The sequence below is a fragment of the Oreochromis niloticus genome, linkage group LG3, assembly GCF_001858045.2.
Source record: "Oreochromis niloticus isolate F11D_XX linkage group LG3, O_niloticus_UMD_NMBU, whole genome shotgun sequence".
Lineage (NCBI taxonomy): Eukaryota > Metazoa > Chordata > Actinopteri > Cichliformes > Cichlidae > Oreochromis > Oreochromis niloticus.
In genome coordinates, this window is record NC_031967.2 from 43,248,399 (window position 1) to 43,260,552 (window position 12,154).

Consider the following 12,154-nt stretch of genomic DNA (forward strand, 5'->3'; position numbering starts at 1 on the left):
GGAAGAGCCTGATTGACCTGCACAGAGTCCTGACCTCAACACAAAAGAACACCTTTGGGATGAATCAGAGTTGAGACTGCGAGCCAGGCCTTCATCAGTGCCTGACCTAACAAATGTACTTCTGTAAGAATTGTGAAAAATTCCCATAAACAGAATCCTAAACGTGGGGGGAAACATTCCCAGAAGAGTTGAAGCTGTTTTCATTGCAAAGGGTGGGCCAACATCATATTAAACCCTTTCGGATTAAGAATGAGATGTTAGTCATGTGCCTGTGAAGGCACATAAGATAATACTTTTGGCAATATAGTGTACCTGACTGAAGTCTGACTCTGAAGCTGATCTGCCTACTGTGTGACGCTGTTTGCACCAGCTGGTGAACGTTTGCTCAGATCTTATTCTTCTTGTCACCAGTGTTACATCATCTGCTTTGAAATAAATTATTACCAAGATGATACAACTTGACACAGAAAAGATTTTTGTTTTACATCTTGGTCGTTTCTTCTTGTGGTATAAATAATGTTTGCATTTTAGTTTTTGCAATCAGTGATAAAGTCTGGTGCCTAACCCAAAAGAGAGATTTTTGCACTTACATTGTGCAGCAATCAGCAGTCTACGTTTTGCTGTATTATCACATTATCAGGTCCTGTACATTTATAATCTGGCAACACTTAAGTCATGTACATATAGGCATGTATATATTAAACTAATTACTCAGCATGAAGCAGTGTTAAAAGGTGAGACCAATCAGGGAATCGGAGGAAGACAGACACAGGAAGTTAAACATTACACATGAGAAAAGCTAACCTTCAAAGTAAGATCTGTTGAAAATAAGTCATGGAAAAGTAGGAGGACCACTAGAGTAAAAAGCATCCTCTGGATAAACATGTGAAATCTGTACAAAAGACCTGTAACAAAAGCTGCAAATATCGACCTCATGGTGGCCCTGATGTGAAAATCTAAGCTTTACGTAAGTCTGCAAGCAATAACAAGTCAGCTGATGTAGTTCACTGTGGTTTAGCTAGTTCCTGTTTTTGTATATACAAGACTTACTGAATGAAGAGTTCAAGCAGACATCAAGGTGACAGCCGTCAGTCACGAGGAGAAGATTGGTTTGAAATTTTCACATCAAATTTGTCAGAGAAGAAGAACAAAGCATTAACGGATGATGCCAACGATGACACTTTGCCTGCTGTTGTGGGTTCTTGGTGAGTGAGTTAAAACTGTGCGTGTGGTTTACTGTTTTGCTTTTAAATGGCATCATGGTAGGGTGCGTCTCAGTCATGATTCGTATTGATGGGGTTCCAAGGCGAGATCTGGGGAGATGTTGATCATTAAAAGTACCTTTAAGTGTCGGGAACATGTAGGTTATATTTAATCTTTGCGACTTCTAAAGTTCAACATTTGAGCGTGAGCAGATCTTTTTTTGTGTATTAGTGTGTAGTTTCAGATCTGCGTAAGTTCTATCTAGCTTACCTGAAAGAACCACCTTAAAAATGCTTTAAAAGGTGTTCTTTTTGGCTCATTTGCCAATAGTTTTCAAACAGCTCAGACAAAAGAAACACTTATAATAACTGTTGTTAATTATTGGTGAATTAACATTTATTTAACCTTTCATGTGGTTTACTAGTAAGAAAAACTACAATTCTAACTATTAATGCTTAATTAATATATGATAGGTTGTATGTGTTATCAAAAATAATTATATGCAGTATTTTAGACATATTGTAGCTGTAAAGAGACAATATAAAATAAGGTACATGTTTCATACGCATAAAAAAGAAAGTAAAGGCTTTCTCAAGATCAGGGCATAATAAAAATCATGTGGTCCTCCGCAAGTCATAACATTTTTGAGACACATCCTCAAATGAACAACATGTGACATTACACTATGTTACTATTTATACAACAAAACCTAAACCAAAATACAGAAGTAGAGTGTGAGAAACAACCTCACTGAAAGCTAGGAGCTGTATATAAGCAATAAATAAAAATTGAAAGTAATCATTTGTTATTTTCAAAAACCCACATTTTATTCACAAGAGAACATAGAAAATATATCCAATGTTTAAACTGAGAAAATGTAGCATCTTAGGAAAATATACTAGCTTATTTAGAATTTGAAGGCAGCAACATGTCTCAAAAAAGTTGCAAAAACATGCAACAAACTAATAGAAAAGTAAGTGTTACTGGTAAATGGACTGGTTCTTATACAGTGCTTTTCTACTCTATCCCAAGGGTAGTCATCCTAGAACACTAGCTCCAAGGCGAGACCGTGCAGTGCTGAGAGAAACATACAAGAGACACTTCTCAGACACTATAGGCCACTGCACACTAGTGGTGGAGTAATGATTTGGCCTCATTTCGCAGCCAAAGATAAAGTTTAGCTGAAACTGGGTCATGCAGTAGGAATCTGGTCCCAATCAGATCAGCAAATCTGCAACATGATGGCTGAAAAAGAAAAGACTCAAGTTCAGACCTTAACACAATTTAAATGCTGTGGAGGAACCTCAACAGAGCCGGACTGTCAGACACCGGTGTTTAATGAAACACAAAGCACCATGTACCACCAGTCCTGGGAGATGGGACGTATTTTAACCCAATTGCTAACTTTTATAAAAGGTTGACATGAAGATAGAAAAAAACAAACCCTTTGTAGAAAACACTGATATGCAGCCCTGTGACCTCATACAGATGTATTACTATTATGTAGTATCATGTATATGTTATTGGGTCATTATCATTGATTCATTCATTTGTCTATTGCTTTATTGTTTCGGCTGGATGTTATTTTAAATACGTTATAATGTGTACTAGCTTTATATCTTTAGCATACACTGTAATATATTAGCACATGCCCAGGAGACACGGTCAGTTGGCTGTACCAACTCCTGTGGCTCCTTTCAGTGTGGAGGAGTAGCAGCTTTACTCTGCGTCTCTTTCAAATGACCAAGATCTTCTCTCTGTTGTTATGCTGAGCCCAGGATTCTTCAGAGGAAACTTGTATCCATGATGTCATTCGTTCGGTCATAACTTACAGCTTTAGAATGTAGAATGACCTGAAAATCATCAACCTCAGTTTTCACACATAGGTCTCTCTTCACCACAGCAAACTGGTATAGAGTCGCACTGGTCCACCAGTCAGTTTCCTGTTCCACTCTCTGGTCATTCATGAACAAGACTCTGAAATACTTAAACTCCTCAGCTTGGGGCAGCAGCTATTTTTTTTTATATGTTCATTCAATTGTTTAAATGCTATATATATATTTGGGGCTACAACTTTACTTGATCTGCTATTTTTGTTTTTATATCCCTGAAGGTACTGGAGTTATTTTATCAGAGGGAGATGATCCACCTTTTGATGATGAAGGTTATACTAATTTTTTTACTTATGGCGAAATAAATTCAACCTTAATAATAAATGACACTGAAGTGTTGCTTTCTCGATCGTCATGTAATATCTGTCTCCTCTGCTCTATGTCTATAGTTCTAATTTGTAAATATCTTTACATGATGCTGACTCCAAACATACTGTACTTCTGACATACTAGTGAAATAGACTGCTTAACAAATTTATTGGACCATAAGTTTATGAACAGCATTTGTAATTACCAAAATAGTTGTATCTGTTTCTGCAGTGGTTAATCCATCACTTTATGGATGCTCTTTAATCAAAATGATATGTTGATGGCAAAATCAAATCAGGTCCATAAATATTTGGACAGAGACAACTTTTTTTGTAATTCTGGTTCTGTACATTACCACACTGAATTTTAAATGAAACAGCTCAGCTATAAATATAAATATAAATATCCATCCATCCATCCATCCATCCATCAATTCTCTTCTGCTTATCCTTGGCATGGTCTCGGTGGGGATGGAGTCTATTATTACTATTTTTATTGAATGTTTAATGAGTAAATGTAACAGCTTAACTTCAGTTGTTATTTCACTTTCAGATTATCAAAGTGTTGATAATGATGTTGGCAGTGGTGAAATTCCAGAAAAAGACAGGACACCCTCCTCAGGTAATGTTAGCCTGCTCTGGCCTGTGTTAACAATTCTTGGTTGTTTAAGTCAGAAGTGGATGTTTTGAATGGGATTGGGGTTCAGTTTGAAGGCCTGAAAAAATAAAAACAGCCAACTAACCATGGTGTACTTATTAATTATAAGTAAGGGATGGAATGTAGTTTGCCCTGGAAATGATCAAGTTCACTTTCCATGCTTATTTCTCTCTTCACCATGACAAACTGGTAAAGTGTTGCACCAGTCTGTCAGTCAATCTCTGGTTCCACTTTCTGGTCATTCATGAACAAGACTCCAAAATTCTTTAACCCCCCCCCCCCCTTGGAGAACCAACTAATTTTTAACTTGGAGTGAGCACTTGACCCTTTTCTGAGAGGCATACACTCAGACTTGGTGGTTGTAGAAACAGGTCATCTACAAATCTGAATGTTGATCGTTTGTTCCCGAGCTCCCCCTATCTGGATATTGATTTATATTTGTGTTAGACACCAAAGAGCTGGTTCCCCAAGTGCATCTACTGATTTTTGAGTGTCTGTGTGAATGTGTTTAGGCTTGTACTAAAACGTGCTTTAAGTACTCAATTAGAGAAGAAAAGCCCTCTGCAAATACCAGTCCATTTATCATCTAGCAGAAACAAACAAGACTCAAGTTCTTCTTGAGTTTTTTCAAAAAGATTCAAGATGAACTGAATTTAGATTAAAAAGTTAATAAAAGAAGAATAAATGGCTTCTAAACTTTGCTTTACTGATATTGTAATGAGTAGCTGCTCATAAAAAAATCTTCATGACAGCATTTTCTTCAACAGTGGGGAATTTGTTCCTGTCTGAGTGTATTGTAGAAAAAAAATGCTTTTTAGTTGTTATTTATATAGCACCAAATCAAACCAACAGTTCCCTCAACGTGCTTAATATTATAGGCTAAAGACTCTACAATAACAAACAGAAACACCAACAATCACATAACCCCCCATGCGGAAACATTTTGGTGAAAGTGGGAAGGAAAAACTCCTTTTAACAAGAAAAAACCTCCAGCTGGACCAAGCTCAGGGAGGAGGAGCCATCTGATGGAATCATTTGAGGGTTGAGGGAAGGGAGGCAGGACAAAAGAACCATAACGTTACCAGAAACATAGAAGAAAAAACACAGCACAGTGAGGGTACAACACAACACAGAGCACGGCAAACACAGGCCTTAATACACATTGGAGTAATCAGGGAATGGGAGACAGGAGAAAAACACAGCTAGGAGAAATTAGACCTACCGAGACAAGGCAAGCAAAAATAGAAACACTGACATGAGACACGGACTTTCAATGTAAAACAGGAAACACAACAAGCACAGAGTGAAACTGAACAAAGGAAACACAGAGCACAGAGACAGGAGTGACATCAGACATGACCGGGGAACGAAATAAATTATAATAATACATAATCAGGGAATTTAACTTAAACAGATACAAAACACTGGGTCACTGACGCAGGACCATGACAGTTTCCTTGAAGATGTTTTCACCCCTCATTCAAGAAGCTTTTTCAGTTCAATGAACAATTTGTGGACAGTCCCGGATTTTAAGCCCTATGGGAGTGTCCAAAGGCATTCTTGGCATGGATCATGCCAAATTTGTGCTTTTCACCTCAGTTTTAAAAATTTGGGGGAAATCAGGAGTTTTGAGATAACTAGAAAGGATTCACCTTGTAACCTTCCTAGAAAGGTGATGATATCTGATGCACTTAAAAGCAAATTTCTATCAAAGCCACATAAGGTTCTCACGTACCTACTTACCTAAGGTAGAATTGCACTTCCAATTTTCCTTAATTTCCAGTGTCAACGAAAGCTGCTTCACAAATTCTGGCTTACTGTCAGCTATTAGGTGATTCTCTGTGGTACCATTAGGTCTTTTGCATAACCTCTGAGTTTCTTCCCCCTTCTGAAAGCTTCTAGCTAGCTCAGAATTAGGCATGCTAGCTGTTTTTTCTGCTAATGAGGAAATGTTGTTTTGCATGATTGCCTTCTGTCTCTCTTCGCAGCTCCCAGAAACCATGGACTGAAAACAGCTGGTGCTGAAAATGCTGACCTCTCTTCCCTTGGCCTGAGCTATGTTCTTTTAGCTTTGTGTATGCTAGTATAAAAAAAAAAGTTTGTTTGTTTTTTCTTTTGAAAAGTGTGAGCTGCTTGTAAATACACAGGAAACCTGTTCACCCCCCACCTGCAAGTTTTATCATCCTGCTCTTACTAAGCTGATTAGTGGTTTGGTTGTTAAAGTGATTACTTCTGTGTTTCTCGCCACATGATCATATCACACATGTTTATGAGCTACTGATATTCAGCATCTGCAACCACAAATCCACTAAGAGCGAGGTGTTCCGTTTTATTTTCAGATGAATAAGCCATTAGAAATAAAACAATCTTTATTTTTCACCAATTCTAACCAAGAAAACTTCAGATTGGCACATAAGCTGCAAACACCTGACATATAAACCATGAAAACTGTGCCTTCTTTATTGGTGCAGTCACCTTTTCTAGGTACGCAAATTTCAGGGTTGAATCCCCCAGTTGCCATCATTGTAATTACTCATGCATGCATGTGGTATATTTTAAAGAACTCACTGACATTTGTGTGTGTGCAATCATCTTGGACTGGCAAGGGTTTGAAACTCAAGTTGGTCCTCAGAGTACACAAACTGAAACCTGCTAGTTTCAAAGTGCAGGTGAGCTGCTGTAGAAGCAACAACATCTACCCATTGTTGGGTGTACATGAAAACAAATGAGAGAAGAAGATGTGTGACCTGTAAAGCCCTTGTGAACTTGTAGTAAGTAGTAAGTCTAAATTTAAATACATACAGGGTTTAAAATGACTTTAAAGTTCAAATTTCCTCAAGACTGGCCTGCACAGAGTCCTGACCTCAACCCGATCGAACACTTCTGGGATGAATTGAAGTGGAGACTGTGAGCCAAGTCTTTATATCCAACATCAGTGTCTGACCTCACAGATGCACTTCTGGAAGAATGGTGAAAAATTTTCATAAACTCTCCTAAACCTAAGTTGAACATGTTTGGGCCAACATCATATGAAACCCTGTCACTCAAGTTCACATGCATGTGATGGCAGAGAAGTAAATACCTTTGGTTATATAGTGCATGTAAATCTGACCACTGCGCTGTTAATACTCATATTAAATAAAGGAACAGCTCAAAGAACAAACAGTATAAATTCACTTTGTTCACTTTGTGTCAGGGCTGGCTCTGTGACTCAGCACTTTCAGCTGGTTTTGATCTCTTGTTATATTTTGAAGATAATGCGGAGTTTGGGATTATTAATTGGCTGTGAATTTTAGTTCAGTCTGTTTCACCCAGGCCTTCTGTGCTATTTGTTATGTATTTCTTGTCAGCGTGTTTCATGTTGTCAAGCCTGTGTCGTCACATCTACGTCTCTCCATGTTTCCTGTTTTATTTTGAAAGTCTTGTGTTTCTTTGTTTAACGTGTTTTACTCTTCTCCTGTGATGTCCTTATGTTCATTTGAGTCAGCTGTTTCCCCGTGTGTTTCCACTTCCCCTGTGTGTATTTAAGTCCTCCTTCTTCCTTTGTTCTGTGTCAGGTCGTCAGTTTTCCTGCCCTCTGTGTCACTTCAGGTTTCCAAGATTTTCATGATTTTGTTCAGGGCATGTTCATGTGTCTAGTTCGTGTTTGTATTTCACAGTTTCTTTCATAGCTGCACAAAATCATGTTCATAGTCGTCATAGTCATTTCAAGTGTTTCCAGTTTAGGTTTTAGTTTAGCCCTTTCCACTGTTCATGTTGTTTTGTTTTGTTTTGCACTCTTGTCATAAGCCCTATTAAAGTCTCGCGTTTTGTTTAAAGTTCTGTACCGTCTCCTCCCGTCTTCTGCGTTTGGGTCCACTATTCTGCTCACAACTCACAGTCAGCTCCCGCTGGCCGTGACACTTTGTCCTACTTCACTTATTCAACAGAAGAAAAATTCAACATAGTAAATGTTTTATACACAATTTTTCATCACAAAACAGTTATATGGTAAATGGCCTGCATTTGTATAGCGCTTTACTCAGTCCCCTAAGGACCCCAAAGCGCTTTACACACTCATTCACCCATTTACACACTGGTGATGGCAAGCTACATTGTAGCCACAGCTGCCCTGGGGCGCACTGACAGAGGCTGCCGGACACTGGCGCCACCGGGCCCTCTGACCACCACCAGTAGGCAAACATGGGGTTAGTATCTTGCCCAAGGATATTTGGCATGCAGCCTGGAGCAGCCTGGGATCGAACCACCGACCTTCTGATTAGTGGCTGACCTGCTCTGCCACCTGAGCTACAGCCACAGTATATGTCTCATACTGTGTTTTATTTATAAAGAAAGAAAGCTTCATATGTATTGCTGTTGTTATTTACGACGTCACTGCTTTCCATCATCCTCACTGCTGATTTTTCTGAATAAATACACATGAAAATTGGAATTATGTGCTGAAAACACAAAGCTACTGTGTGTCAGCAACATGACTCCAAGCTTCTAACTCTAAGCACAAACACCGCTTTAGCAGCAAATCAGCATAAAGGTCATCATTTAGCACTCGTCTTTAAAATACAACACCGTGGTTTCATTAGGTCTCAGTCATGTTGCACCTGTTCAAACTTGGAAGAACAACTCAGTCACGTGTCAAAATATTAAAGAGACCTCAATTGACTTTCGCAGGTGTTAAATAAAAAAACAACATAGCAGGAAGAGGAAGAGGAAGAGGAAGAATAGGGTAGGAGTAGGGTAAGGGTAAGAGCAGACCTAGGAGGAAGAAGATCATTTACAATATTTCCCTGTTCAGCTGAACACTTTGAATTGCTCTAACTAATGTTTCTTTTAGTACCTTTTTACAAATCTGGTTTTCTTTGTGTTTCTAATTTTACTTAAATTACATGGGTGGGTTTTGCCACATACTGTGTAAAAGAGGTAACATCTGTGCTACACATTGAGTTGGGAGTTCCCAGCAGTCCTGCTTAAGTATTAGTTCAGTTCATTAATTTTAGTTTTGGGGAGAATCCTGGGTCAGATGGTGGCTGTCATATGGTGTTCTTCCTCTTTTTTTTTTTTCAACCGTGGGTCCTCTCTCTTATTTTGTCAAGTACATTAAGTTTCTTGAACTATAGTTGTGTTTCCCTTAAGGCATGGTGTTTAGTGATTGCGAGACTCACTAACAGAACTATGAGAACTGTGCGTGCTGGATGTTGTATGTTTGGTGCTTGCAAATAAGCCAAACACATGGCAGCAGCTCAGTGGATTTAGGCATGTAGACATGGTGAAGAAAACCTGCTGAAGTTCAAACTGAGCATCACAATGGACAAGAGGGCTGATTTAAGATGGACTGTCTGAGTATTTCAAATGGTATTGCTAATCTGCTGGGATTTTTTTCACACATCCTTCTCTAGGGTTACAGAGAATGAGCTAAAAAAGAGAAAATATCCAGTGAGCAGTGGTTCCTTTCAGAGGAGAATGTCCAGACTGTCACGCTGATTAGAAGGCAGCAGTAACTCAAATAACCACTCGTTACAACCAAGATATGCAGGAGAGCATCTCTGAATGCACAACACGTTGAACCTTGAACTAGGTGGGTTATAGCAGGGGCTTGTAACCAAACCGGATGCCACTCCTACCAGCTAATAACAGGAAATTAAAGCAAGAGTTTCTACAAGATAGAAAAATGTTGCCTGGTCTGATGAGACTCAATTTATACAGCAACATTTAGATGATAGGGTCAGACTTTGGCCTAAAATGAATGAAAGCTATGCACTATCACAAAACTTGTCAACAATTCAGACTGCTGCTGGTGGCACATTTTTAGTCTGTGGTACCAATGCAGCATTGTTTCAATGCCACAGCCTACCTGGGTTATGACCACAGTACAGGGAGTGCAGAATTATTAGGCAAATGAGTATTTTGTCCACATCATCCTCTTCATGCATGTTGTCTTACTCCAAGCTGTATAGGCTCGAAAGCCTACTACCAATTAAGCATATTAGGTGATGTGCATCTCTGTAATGAGAAGGGGTGTGGTCTAATGACATCAACACCCTATATCAGGTGTGCATAATTATTAGGCAACTTCCTTTCCTTTGGCAAAATGGGTCAAAAGAAGGACTTGACAGGCTCAGAAAAGTCAAAAATAGTGAGATATCTTGCAGAGGGATGCAGCAGTCTTAAAATTGCAAAGCTTCTGAAGCGTGATCATCGAACAATCAAGCGTTTCATTCAAAATAGTCAACAGGGTCGCAAGAAGCGTGTGGAAAAACCAAGGCGCAAAATAACTGCCCATGAACTGAGAAAAGTCAAGCGTGCAGCTGCCAAGATGCCACTTGCCACCAGTTTGGTCATATTTCAGAGCTGCAACATCACTGGAGTGCCCAAAAGCACAAGGTGTGCAATACTCAGAGACATGGCCAAGGTAAGAAAGGCTGAAAGACGACCACCACTGAACAAGACACACAAGCTGAAACGTCAAGACTGGGCCAAGAAATATCTCAAGACTGATTTTTCTAAGGTTTTATGGACTGATGAAATGAGAGTGAGTCTTGATGGGCCAGATGGATGGGCCCGTGGCTGGATTGGTAAAGGGCAGAGAGCTCCAGTCCCACTCAGACGCCAGCAAGGTGGAGGTGGAGTACTGGTTTGGGCTGGTATCATCAAAGATGAGCTTGTGGGGCCTTTTCGGGTTGAGGATGGAGTCAAGCTCAACTCCCAGTCCTACTGCCAGTTTCTGGAAGACACCTTCTTCAAGCAGTGGTACAGGAAGAAGTCTGCATCCTTCAAGAAAAACATGATTTTCATGCAGGACAATGCTCCATCACACGCGTCCAAGTACTCCACAGCGTGGCTGGCAAGAAAGGGTATAAAAGAAGAAAAACTAATGACATGGCCTCCTTGTTCACCTGATCTGAACCCCATTGAGAACCTGTGGTCCATCATCAAATGTGAGATTTACAAGGAGGGAAAACAGTACACCTCTCTGAACAGTGTCTGGGAGGCTGTGGTTGCTGCTGCACGCAATGTTGATGGTGAACAGATCAAAACACTGACAGAATCCATGGATGGCAGGCTTTTGAGTGTCCTTGCAAAGAAAGGTGGCTATATTGGTCGCTGATTTGTTTTTGTTTTGTTTTTGAATGTCAGAAATGTATATTTGTGAATGTGGAGATGTTATATTGGTTTCACTGGTAAAAATAAATAATTGAAATGGGTATATATTTGTTTTTTGTTAAGTTGCCTAATAATTATGCACAGTAATAGTCACCTGCACACACAGATATCCCCCTAAAATAGCTAAAACTAAAAACAAACTAAAAACTACTTCCACAAACATTCAGCTTTGATATTAATGAGTTTTTTGGGTTCATTGAGAACATGGTTGTTGTTCAATAATACAATTATTCCTCAAAAATACAACTTGCCTAATAATTCTGCACTCCCTGTATACAAATCTTCTGATGGCTGCTTTTAGCTGGATAATGCACCATGTCACACAGTGTCACAAAGTTCACTCTACTTAAATGACTCAGCAGTCATCAGATCTCAATCCAATAGAGGACCTTTGGGATGTGGTGGACCATGAGATTTTCATCATGGACATGTGTAACTGTGTGATGCCATCATGTCAATATGAACCAACATCTCTCAGCACGGTTTCCAGGACTCTGTTTTTATTAGTGCCATGAAAAATTAAAGAGGTTCTGAAGGAAAAAAGGGGGTTAAACCAGTTACAGTATAGCAAGGTGTGCTTAATAAATTGGCAGGTGAGTGTAAGCGGTTCAGGTTTAGTATAATAAATCCATATTTCTACATAGTTTCCATAGCTTGTGGGGATAGGTTAATTGGAAAATCCAAATTGCCTCTAGGTGTGAATGTGCGAGTGAATGTGAGTGTGAATGGTTGTCTGTCCCTGTGTGTTGGCCCTGCGACAGACTGGCGACCTGTCCAGGGTGTACCCCGCCTCTCGCCCTATCACAGCTGGGATAGGCTCCAGCGCCCCCCGCGACCCTGAAAAGGATGAGCGGCAGTGAATGGATGGATGGAATTTCCATTGGATGAACAGAAGAGGAACAGAAGATACTGAATCTGGTTGTTGACCGTTAGTC

At 39.6% G+C, this 12,154-nt stretch overlaps 1 long non-coding RNA gene across 1 annotated transcript; it reads left to right on the forward strand.

Annotated features, from left to right (window-relative positions):
* The first annotated feature begins 826 nt into the window (after positions 1–826).
* LOC112843314 (uncharacterized) lies at positions 827–7,883 on the forward strand. The gene is made up of 3 exons (XR_003215594.1): positions 827–1,205; positions 3,317–4,025; positions 6,050–7,883. It is a non-coding gene; the product is annotated as an uncharacterized LOC112843314 (long non-coding RNA).
* Positions 7,884–12,154: the final 4,271 nt, after the last annotated feature.